The 11,682-nt window shown below is 45.1% G+C and overlaps 1 protein-coding gene and 1 non-coding gene across 2 annotated transcripts in view; both read left to right on the forward strand.

The window, feature by feature from the left end:
- Window positions 1-7,338, forward strand: part of Mthfd1l (methylenetetrahydrofolate dehydrogenase (NADP+ dependent) 1-like) — a 194,190-nt gene extending 186,852 nt beyond the window's left edge. The window contains exon 28 of the mRNA NM_001170785.1: window positions 6,738-7,338. The gene's annotated coding sequence lies outside the window, so the exon portion shown is untranslated. The remainder of the gene's footprint in view (window positions 1-6,737) is intronic.
- A 2,805-nt stretch (window positions 7,339-10,143) lies between these two features.
- Window positions 10,144-10,275, forward strand: Gm25369. The gene has a single exon (XR_003949074.1). It is a non-coding gene; the product is annotated as a U8 small nucleolar RNA (small nucleolar RNA).
- Window positions 10,276-11,682: the final 1,407 nt, after the last annotated feature.

Here is an 11,682-nt window from a genome sequence, read left to right on the forward strand (position 1 = left end):
GAGCAGAGTCATTTAATGAATGTGTGTTTGGCAAAGTCTTACAATTAAGGAATTTTTCTTCCTCGGTAATTGCCTGGGTCCTGATAATTCTCCTCTAAGTCAGTCTCCTGATGAGCCCCCGCCTTGAAAGAGACAATGTGTACCAGACAAAGAGCAGAGACAGACACGGTGAGAGAACATACAGGCTCTCCTGGGCTCAGAACAAGCCAACTAGAGAAATGCTTTCCAATTTCAGCATGGAGTTTGGAGCCAAAGGAGTTTACAGGGACCAGGGGGAAGTGGTGCACTCAGCACAGCATCCCCTCCTGCATCCTCCCTTTCCTTTCGGATGCATTTAGGGCCTCCTTTGAAGATCCGAGTTCCCAGAATATCCCAAGTACCTCCAACCTCAAACAGAGTGCAGAGATTAGTCCAAAGCCAAGAAGAAATTATTTTTAAATTATTCATACTACCTTGTTTGTCATTAGAACAGATAATTGAAGTAACTGTAAATATGTATACACAGAAGTTGACAGAAGAGAATTATCCACAGCAAACTACAGATGGACAGAGAAGCCCACTTAAGTACTAAATAATTAGAGAGGCTGGGAGCCAAGGATGGTGGGAGGTCACTAAGGAGTGTGGAACTGGGACAAAGCTGGAAGCGGCAGGACGTGGGACACAGGAGAGGGACGCTGGTGGTGGAGCAGGGGCTGGAAGTACAAGCCAAAGAGCCCGGCTTATGCAGGGAGAAAGCCGTGCACAGTGGGTTCTGGTTTCTGACAAGTCTGAACTCTGAGAGGCGGAAGTGACAGATAGAGCCTTTGACAAAAAGCAAGTGCAGGCTGTAGGAGACATCTCAGCTGCCCAGCCTGGACTGGCCGCACTGCAGAGCTAGATGCAAAGGTTCCCCGAGGCATGGCTGACCTTGCTCCGCTCTGCCATGCAGTCAGCGTTAGCGACTTTGTTTCATATCACTAGTACCCAAAGAATGGAGTGTGGTTGTGTGTGTGTGTGTGTGTGTGTGTGTGTGCTCGCTTCATGCATGCATGAGTGTGTACGTGCGAGTGTGTGTGTGTGTGTGTGTGTGTGTGTGTGTGTGTGTGCATGTGGTTTGTTGTTTATTTTTCAAGACAGGGTTTCTTTGTGTAGCCCTTGCTGTCTTGGAACTTACTATGTAGACCAGGCAGGTCTTGAACTCAGAGATCCAGAGACCTGTCTGCCTCTGCCTCTGGAGTGCTGGGATTAAAGGCATACACGACAACTGCCTAGCTTACTTAAAAAGTTTTTTAAAAATAATTTTTAAAGCTAATTTGTTCCACGTTGTTAAAATTCTTTTAAGTTCATAAATATAAGTCATGTAGATAAATGTTAGCTATGGCCATTCCTATAATGTAATATCTCCACTTTCCCCAGCTGGAAAGGAGGGCTGGGGAGGGCAGGGGTAGTAGACTGGGTATAGGGAGAGTTGGATAAGGGAGGGGAGGGGAGGGGAGGGGAGGAGAAGGCTGAAGAAGGTGGGATTGGGTATTGAACCCAGAGCTTCATGTGTTCTTTTTTTTTTAAGACTTATTTATTATATATAAATACACTGTAGCTGTCTTCAGACACTCCAGAAAAGGGTATCAGATCTCGTTATGGATAGTTGTGAGCCACCATGTGGTTGCTGGGATTTGAACTCAGGACCTTTGGAAGAGCAGTCAGTGCTCTTATCTACTGAGCCATCTCACCAGCCTGCCTCATGTGTTCTAAGCAAGCTGTACTACTGTACTACTAAGCTACCTGCCCAATAATAGCAGCATCAGAAAGCCACTGTCTAAGGGGCTCGATTTGCCTAACATGTTGATCCAGTCATTGTGCATTGAAATGAAGGGTTTTACTGTATGCCACAAATATGTATGATGTTTGATTCAAAGTAAAACTATACAGGTTTTTTAAGTCCTCAAAAACGACTCTTTCCTATAGTGAACAAATGGTGATTTGGAAAAGGAAAGATGCAACTGGCTACGGTTTGGCATTCTCCTCTTTAAAAGAAAATTAAAACTTGGGTTAGGCATGGCAGCACAGCGCAGCCCATGAGAGATTAAGAAAAGAAAACGGAGCCGGGCGTGGTGGCGCACACCTTTAATCCCAGCACTCGGGAGGCAGAGGCAGGCGGATTTCTGAGTTCGAGGCCAGCCTGGTCTACAAAGTGAGTTCCAGGACAGCCAGGGCTACACTGAGAAACCCTGTCTTGAAAAAACAAAAAACAAAAAAAGAAAGGAAGGGAGGGAGGGAGGGAGGGAGGGAGAGAGAGAGAGAGAGAGAGAGAGAGAGAGAGAGAGAGAGAGAGAGAGAGAGAGAGAGAGAGAGAGAGAAAGTAGTCATTTAGTACACAAGTTTTAAGGGTAAAAGAACACTGTGGCCCTCCAAGTTCTCAGCCTCACCCAGGACCTTTGCCCACTACAAAGTGTTCCCACTCAACAGACGAATGTGATCAACAAAGAGAAACCCCACTGTACCCCAGCAGAATGGGCAGACAACCTGAAAATGAAGTCCAGGATTAGCCAGTGGTATTGATCCATCCGGGAGGACAAATGAAATCCAAAAGGCTGTGCTTTTAAAGATTTTTGTAGTGGCAGCAGAGCTTCAGGCAGCTGTCCCTCACTGGCACAGGTATCTGATTCCACAGATACCCAGAGACTGCATACCAGGAGCAGTCTGCACAGAGAGCTCAGGGCCTACAAACACTAACAGGAAGCAGGAAGCAAGCGATGTCCATGGACAGCTATTTCCTTAGTGCCTCCTAATAACATTACTGATAAATAACATTACTGAACGATAACCTGCCAACCATTCAGACATTTTACACATACTATTTACAGAAGTAAATACAAGGTTCATATTTTTTCCCATTTTATAGTTCAGGAAATTGAGTCTTGCACAATAAGGGGACCTTACCTCACAAGGGGCCCAAGACCTTACAAGTGACACTTCTGGGTCTCAGCATGGTCTCTCTGACCCTAGAGCCATGCTCAACCCCACTGAGCACTTACTGCAGCCTGGATCCAGGTTGGGATAAACGTGTTCAGAGAGATGAAATTTCGTTAAGGTGCTTGGACCAAGACCCACCCAGCAGCTTCCAGGAGGAGTTGGAAACTGAGAGGGAAAAGCCACCTCTCCACAGATGATTTGAAGTTGGCCTTAACTACAGAAGCCAGGTATGCTGACATAGACATGTAATCCCAGCACTGAGGCAGGAGAATTGCTGTGTATTCGAAACCTGGGTGCTGCCAGGGTTACATAATAAACAAAGGAGTGGGGGGAAATTTAAAAATCACCATAGCGTGAACAGCAGTACAACCCCTTACAAGGCCTCCGGTCAGTGCATGCCCAAGGAACCAAGCTACAACTGCCAGATTGTCTCTGCCATGCCCAGGCTCCATGCCAGGCACTAAAACAGAAAAACTTTTAAGGACTAATCACTCTTGCTCTCTTCTCTTCTCCTCTTTCCTGCTCTTGCTGCTTACCCTCTTCAATCTCTCTCCCCATTCCCCTCCCCCTTCTCTCTCCATGTGCTCATGACTGGCCTCTCCTCCCCCCCCCCTCTCTCTCTGCCTTTCTCTGTCTCTACTCCTTCAATCCCCACCCCCATGCCCATGCCTTAAATAAACTCTATTCTATACTGAAAAATAACAAACTTTTAAGGTTAATAATCACTGGTTATAATCAATTTGATTCAGCCTAATTAAACTGAAATTTTAATAGGGTTTCACAGTCAATTAGTGTGTGTGTGTGTGTGTGTGTGTGTGTGTGTGTGTGTGTTTGTGTGTGTTATTGTGTTATAAAACTAAAAATACAGGGTCAGTGACCTGGCTCATCAAGGTACTTGGGAAGGTTTTAATATCAACTTGCTGCAAGTTAGAAACTCTTGAGTAGGAAACCTCACCCGAAAAATTGTCCCAATTGCCTTGATTGACCCACCCCAGTTCTGTGCAGCACCTTCTGGCAGCATCTGTGATAAACTCCCTTTTAATCTCTCCAGTTGCCTGCTTGGCCCTGCCTCCTACCGCCATGTTTGATTTGCCCCGTGGCAGCTGCTGCCGCTTTCCCAGGTAACAGAATCAGAATTCCCAAGCTTTCCTTGTGGGAATAGGGACCACCGGCTCTCCAGGAACTTTCTGGGGTTTCCCATGACAGCCTGGGACACCTGTCTTGTGAACTGCATAACTGTGGGTTCTATTTCTGCAGAGAACCTGCCCAAACACTGACGACCCGAGTTCATTCATAGTCAGAGAAAACAATCAGGTTTTGCAAGCTGCCCTTTGACCTTACTTCTGCGCTGTGCCATAAACATGCCCCCCCCCACCATAAGTTCATTAATTTTTCAATATTAAAGAAATAGTAAAGGACAGTGACTGCAAGCATCTTATCTCAGCATTTAAGAAGTAGAAGCAGGAAGATCAGGAGTTCAAGGCAGCCTCAGCTACCTATGGAAACCATGCCTCAAAATAACAGGGGAAGAAAAGATTGAAAATACATGGCCAAGAATATAATTGACAGCCGAGTTGATGGTACAAGTATGTAATCCCACCATTCAAGAGGAAGATGTGGGAAGATTTGAGATCAGTCTAAGCAAACAAAACCAAAAATCTAACCAAATAGCAGGGTGGTGCACACCTGTAACTGCAACACTTCTGAAGTTAAAGGCAAGATGGTCAGAACCTTATAGAGATCTCTGACGACATAGTGAGTTTAAGGCTAAACTCAAAACACCAGAATAAGCCAGGTGCTGGGCACGCACCTTTAATCCCAGAACTCAGGAAGCAGAGAAGCGGGTGGATCTCTTTCAATTTAAAGCTCCAGCCTGGTCTACAGAGCAAGTTTCAGGACAGCCAAGGCTACACAGGAAAACCCTGTTTAGAAAAAAAACAAAAATAACAAACAAACCAACAACAACAAGGGAAAAATACAAACATCAAAATAAAAAGAAACAAACCAGGGGCTTTGTGTACCCACTGAGCTCCGTCCCCAAGTCCTGTTCCAATGTTAAATTCCTTTCTCACTTAGCAGACGTGACCAAGCTAGCGGTAGTTCGGCTAGGAATGATCTCCTTGGGGAGAACAGTGCCAGATCAACTGGCAAGGCTAGACTTGGACTCAAACCCAGTTCCTTGCTTCCTGTCTTTACACTCGAGCAGATGTTTATCCTGAGAAGGACGTGGCTTCCACACCGCCCAGTGATATGAATGCTTTGTAGGATTGGCAGGGACTACAGAGATAAGTGTCCATAGGAAGCTATTGCTTATTTTCTAATTAGGGACGGGTGGGGTTGGGTATGTGCACTGGAGTTACAGATGGTTGAGCCTCCTAACGTGGGTGCTGGGAACCAGACTAAGGTCCTCTGCAAGAGTAGTACATCCGCTTAACCAGTGAGCCATCTCTCCAGCCTCAAACTATTATTGCAATCAGAACAAAATTGCATTATTTCAAATGAGAGACTGGGTTTTAGAAATCACTTTTAAAAGAGAGAGAGAGGGCGAGCCAGGCAGTGTGATGCGCATATGCCTTTAATTCCAGCACTTTGGAAGCAGAGGCAAGTAGATCTCTCTGAGTTTGAGGCCAACCAGGTCTACACAGTGAGTTCCAGGATAGCCAGAGCTACACAGAGAAACCCTGTGTCTAAAAGGAAAAAAAATCTCTATAAAAATAAAAAATGACTAAGAACAGCTAACAGTTCCAATGACAGATGGGAGGAAGAAGGCCTCCATAAGAAGAACACCGCACTAGATCTCACTCCGTAGCCCTGGCTAGCCCAGAACTCATTATGTAGACCAGGCTGACCTTGCAATCCCAGACAACCACTTGCCTCTGCTTCCAAAGTACAGACTTGGGAGTTTGTAACTTCCTCTTCCAGCATCAAAAACTTTAGAATTTTAATTATCCAAGCTTTTTGCTTTTTGATTCTTCAGAGACAAATTTGTCTCTCTGTGCTTAGCAGCATTATTGCCAGGGTTTGATTAACCATGTTTCTGGTGTGTGTGTGTGTGTGTGTGTGTGTGTGTGTGTGTGTGTGTTTGTTGAGACAGGGTTTCTCTGTGTAGCTCTGGCTGTCCTGGAACTCACTCTGTAGACCAGGCTGGCCTCGAACTCAGAAATCCGCCTGCCTCTGCCTCCCAAATGCTGAGATTAAAGGCGTGCGCCACCACCGCCCGGGATAGCTATGGTTCTATTTATGGGGTTCTAACTCAAGCTAATGAAGCCGCCTTGAGTAAGTCACCTTTGTGAGTAAGCCTCCTTTATAAAACGAGGAATGCCTGCCATGCTGCCAGTAGCAGTGAGATTCTTGATTCAACTGCAACTGCCATTTACTGGGTGTCTGCCTCATGCCAGGGTTTCTCTTACATGTAGTATCAGCAGGCTGTCCCTCACAAAGGGCCTATGACTGGGATATAGACAGCCTCCTCTGAGATACAGGGAGCCAGACCCAGAGAACTTTGTCGACTTTCCCATGAGCAGCTATCAGGTGGATGAGGCGGGCTCCGGGCTGGGGGACTCCAACCCATAATCTTAGCTGTTCCTTGGTTGGTCAATAGGAAGAATACCAGAATCAAACTAGCCTACAGCTTTTTCTGAGCCAGATCTGCAGCATAGACTTCCTTATTTTGCTCTAAGCACATTGAAAACAGCCCTCCCAAGACTAAGCACTTCGTTATTTAATATAATGAAGGTGAATATGAAGACACGGGGCTTGATGTAATGCTTACCCTGTTCCTACAGATGCGGTCAAGGCTGGACCCCTTCTAGCATCCAGGCCTGGAAACAGACATCAGCTGACTCCCAGGCATGCAGTGAAGATCAGATCAGTGGACCTCCAAATATTCTCTTTTTTTTTTTCTTTCTCCCTAAACCTCATCCAAAGTCAGGTCTCGTAGCGAAAAGCACATGGGACATGTCCATGTGTTACCCAGTCACACCCACAGAAGAACTGAGGCAAGACCACGAAAGAACCACTGATCTCTGGTGCACTGTGCAGAACAAAACCATGGAGCGTCTACTTCTATTGATTAAAATTATCAAATTAGATAACAAAAAATAAACCACCCATATTGAGATATTTTATACCCATGAAGAATGTGTTAGAGCTATCATTGGTCAAAACAATGAAATGAGCTTTGGAAAATACGTCAATTTGAAAAGCATTCATCTGGATGTAACAAAGACAGATCTGAAAATTGTATTAACATGCTTAACCAAACCAGGAGTACTGGGGAGGGGCACACCTAGCATCCCATTGAGATGGAGGCAGAAGGATCAGGAGTTCAAGGTCACACCAGCTACACTGTGAGTTCCAAGTTACAGAGAAAAACCCTGTCTCAACAAAGAAAAAAGAAGAAGGATGGAAGGAAGAGAGGGAGGGAGGGAGGAACGGAGGGAGGAAGGAAGGAAGGAAGGAAGGAAGGAAGGAAGGAAGGAAGGAAGGAAGGAAGGAAGGAGACAGAAAACGTGTGCTGTGGCCCACTTTCAGAAAACCTGGAGCCAGATGGGCTCACAAGGGTGCCCCAAGAGCATTTTCTGCAGAGATTACCATCAAGGATAGATTGGAGAAAGGCTAGCAAAGAGACCTGGCGAGCAATAGGAAGAGAAACACTCTAGGTGAAAAGCAGTCTAGACAGTGGCATTTGTCTGCAGCCCTAAGGCTCCAGTCCTGGACCATTTGTCTATTTTTTTTTAAGATTTATTTATTATTATATCTAAGTACACTGTAGCTGTCTTCAGACACACCAGAAGAGGGTGTCAGATCTCATTGTGGATGGCTGTGAACCGTCATGTGGTTGCTGGGATTTGAACTCAGGACCTTCGGAAGAGCAGTCAGTGCTCTTAACCACTGAGCCATCTCTCTAGCCCTCATTTGTCTATTTTAGTTTCTGACTGATTATAAAAGAAATTAGGACCCAGACAGTTGCTGCATCTAATATGAATGAACTAAATAGAGTTTTAGTCTGTTATTATTTTTTATTGTTTTCTGCAGCCAGGAGAATTGAACTCAAAACTTCATATATGCTAAGCAAGGGCTGAGGTATATTCCCAGCTCTTTCTTTATTTTGGTGTTTTGAGATAGGATCTTACTTAGCTTCCCAGGCCATCTTTAAACTCATTCTGTAGCCCAGGCAATCCTCAAAGTTGCAATTCTCCTGCCTCAGCCTCCCAGGTAGCTGGGATTATAGATATATGCCAAGGTGCCCCACATGCAGTTTTTTTTTTAATTTATCCATTTGATATATAGTTTTGTACTTGTGAGAATAAATATATCACTGAAAAAGATTTGCCTAAAAATTGTACTTACCCAACATGAGGCTATATATATATAGTTTTATAACGCATTGATTTTTGCTCACAAGCCCCATCATTTTCCTCCTGCTGTTTATTGGGTTTGTTTTTAATGTTTCATTCAAACATATGGCTTTGATCCTTCTGTCCTTTGCTGCCTCTGATTGACCCCTTAGCGTAAGTCAAATATCAGCGAGCAAACTGTGTCCCTGACTCTCTGGCAAGCATGACAGCAGGACTGCAGGTTGAGCTACACTTCAGAAGTCTGGGAAAATCATGGGAGAGAGGGGATCACCCCAGGCACCCTGAGGAATGTGAGAAAAACTCGCATGGGAGTTTGTTTTCTCTTGAACTGAGCAATAGCTCTGGGGTAGTGATCTGCATCCCCGGGGCCCTATGCATCAGAGTAAATCCTTACCTGTTAGGTTAGAGTGCCCACGGGCCAGCCTGGCTCCTGAGGCACCCCTTCATCCCTTTGAACTTCAGGGTCTCAGAGCAAGAATGATAATGAGCAGACACACGCTGGAGGCCATGCTCTGAGGTGCTGGCCATCTGCCCAGTCAAGCCAAGACAAGAGAGCATGCCCTTTCACCTGGCCCTTTTGAAGGCACAGTGACAGTGGTGACTTGCAGATTAGATCAGTTTCACTTTGGTTTACTGAATTTACCTGAATATACAACAATCTAGTTATATAAATACACCTCTGCTTTTCAGATTTGCTGTTCTTTCTAAAATCCTCCTCCTCCTCTTTTTTTTTTTTTTTTTTTTTCCTTCTGAAACAAACTTTAGAGTCTAGACTTTGTCAGGTTGATACATGAGCTTGGGGACTGTTTATACTGAAACCATATACACATTCCAGAAGCCTGCCTTGTTACTGATCTGAAACCAAGGTGATGAGCCTCAAACTCATACAAGAAACACCCGAGAGACCTTATAACCTGTAACCCCTGAACTACTGTAAAAAGTGGCACAGAGAGACATCTCAAAACTCACACAGTTGCTGGAGAGAAGATACATTTTAGAGAGAATAGCTATAGATCAATGTGGGAGAAAAGCATGTCATATGTATAGTGCAGGTATCTGCAGAGTCCAGAAAAAGGCATCAGACACCCTGGAGCTGAATTACAGGCAGTTGGGAGCCACCCAATATTAGCGCTGGGAACTGAACTTAGGTCCTCTGCAAGAGCAGTACTTTCTCCTAACTGCTGAGACATCTCTCCTGCCCCCGCCCCCAAAGAACACATTTCTAAGCTTTGAAACAGACAAATCATGCTCATTAGATCAGGGCTGGGTAGCTGCTGCTTTCTAGTGCAGAAGAAAACAAACCTAGAAGCGTCGATAGTTTGCTCTGCCAAGCTGCCAGACTGCAACTCTTTTTTTTTTTTTTTTTTTTTTTTTTTTCCTGAGACAGGGTTTCTCTGTATAGCCCTGGCTGTCCTGGGACTCACTTTGTAGACCAGGCTGGCCTCGAACTCAGAAATCCACCTGCCTCTGCGTCCCAAGTGCTGGGATTAAAGGTGTGCGCCACCACACCCAGTAGACTGCAACTCTTAAGAGAGGTCTTCAAAAGTTCAGGCCTGATGAAATCATGCAAGAAGAGGTGGATATGCACATGAGAACCCCACCAATCCTAAACCATGATGGCGCCTATACATCACAAGCAAGCCCGACTACCCATCCATGATCTCGCTGGGAAGCCAGTATGGCAGTTTATGCCTGTAACCCCAGCACTCTGGAGGCTGAGGCAGGCAGAATGCAAGTTCAAGGCTAGCTGGGGCCTCATCTCAAACCTCATTTAGAATGATAAGTACCTGACAAGGTCCAGAAGCTCTACCTCCAACCAAAAGCAAATTAAACATTATATGGGACAATCTTTACGTGTTCTTCTTTTGGGAAGGTGGATTAGAGCTTACTGCTTAGGGTTGCCTTAGCCTGTGATTATGACTCTGAAATCAGGACTTAGAACATCCTGATTCTCTTACCTGATTTCTCTGTGAAAAGAAAAAAGAGAAACATGTGCATATAAAATTGTATGTGCACATATTTACTTATGCACAGATCTTATTTTTGCATCGGTGAATTTCTTCCCTTTGGACTACTATAGTGAAATTACAGACAGTGCTTTTCTGCTTCTTTTCTGCTTATTACCCATTCAGACTCTGCCTGCCCAGCATTCAATACTCTTCTTCTACCATACTATACCTTTGAGAAACCACGTTTCTACCCTCGAGTGACTCCGGTAAGGCAAACTCATCCCTTGATCCAAAAGGGAGCTGGGACTGCCAGGCACTAGTATTATGTTAAGGGAAGAAATGTCACACAAACCGGCAGAGTATAAGCCAATCTTAAAACTTTGGTGGTAGCAGGGCTTAGAGAATGAAGGGCGGCAAACACGCCATATCTGCAAGCTGCACAACCAGAGATCCAAACAACCACGAATCAGAAAGACTCAGGGAAATGATGGACCTGGCCTGCCATGCACACTTTGCCATCATTCTTGAACAATACGGCAGAACAAGGATGCCCATGGCCTTCGCACATTCTAAAGAACTGGAGAGAATATCACAGATTATGTGTATAGACAATGCCCTTGACATAGGGACTTGTGTGCCTGCAGATCTGGGCATCCTGGAAAGGCCTGGAACCCTCCCTGTGGAGAGGAAGGACAGGTGTTTTATCTCTGAGGCTGCTGCCTTAGTGGGAATCAAGCCTGCATTCACCAAGTACCACCTGGTAAGAGGCTTCCAGAGCTAGGAGCCAGCATAAGACAAAGGAAAGTGAAAGATGGAGAAAGCAGCCATGCTACAGGACGTTTCTTTAAGCCACTGGATTCAGTCAAGACTAAACCAAACCATTTCCAAAGCTTCTCAGTTCCTGAGCCAATACACACTATTGTTAGACTTGAGCTTTGTTCCTGTCATTTGCTGTCTCAAGATACTTAAAATTATAATAGAAGTCAAGCTGCCATAGCAATTGTGGAGGACCCATCCTAGGGCTTGGGAGTTAGGGGACATCATGCCACAGGTTTGGCTGAGCTGTCTTAGGCAAACCTGATGAGAAATAATCAATCAACCTGGTGATAACTGTTTGGGGGTTTTGATGTTGGTTTTTCAAGACCTAGTGTCAAGCCAAGTGCATTCCTGGCAATGCTTTACCACTCAGCTACCTATCCATCTCAGGAATATAGTTCAGTTCGGGCAGTATTTGCTGGACATGCACTGTGCCTGGGCTCAGCCCTCAGCATTAAATAAACGGAGTATGGTGGGGCACATATAATCCCAGCAACCCAAAGATGGAAAGGGAGTATCTTGAGTTCAAGGTGAGCCTTGAGCTCAGCCTAGGTGGTGTGAGATCCTTTCTCTAAATAAATAAAATAGTTTTCTTTCCAATGGGA

Source organism: Mus musculus, chromosome 10 (assembly GCF_000001635.26).
Source record: "Mus musculus strain C57BL/6J chromosome 10, GRCm38.p6 C57BL/6J".
In the NCBI taxonomy this organism is placed as follows: domain Eukaryota; kingdom Metazoa; phylum Chordata; class Mammalia; order Rodentia; family Muridae; genus Mus; species Mus musculus.